We start from the raw sequence: 478 nt of genomic DNA, 5'->3' as shown, positions 1-478 counted from the left end.
TTCTTTCACATAGGAACAATTCTGGGTCAGAGTACTCTGTTTTTTGGTTTTTGGGTTTTTTTGTTTTGTTTTGTTTTTTTGTTTTTGTTTTTTGTTTTATCTTGGATAGCAAACACACTCCTCTTGATGCCCTGTCTTGTTTATTTATTTATTTATTATTATTTTCTTTATTTACATTTCAAATGCTATCACGAAAATTCCCTATACAGCCCCCCACCCCTGCTCCCCTACCCACCCACTCCCACTACTTGGCCCTGGCCTTCCCCGGTGCTGGATCATATAAAGTTTACATGACCAAGGGGCCTCTCTTCCCAATGATGGCTGATTAGGCCATCTTCTGCTTCATATGCAGCTAGAGACTCGAGCTCAGGGGGTACTAGTTAGTTCATATTGTTGTTGCACCTACAGGGTTGCAGCCCCCTACAACTCCTTGGGTACTTTTTCTAGCACCTTCATTGCAGGCTCTGTGTTCCATCCA

The sequence above is a fragment of the Mus pahari genome, chromosome 3 (genome assembly GCF_900095145.1).
Source record: "Mus pahari chromosome 3, PAHARI_EIJ_v1.1, whole genome shotgun sequence".
Taxonomy (NCBI): Eukaryota; Metazoa; Chordata; class Mammalia; order Rodentia; family Muridae; genus Mus; species Mus pahari.
This window is presented reverse-complemented; position numbering follows the sequence as displayed.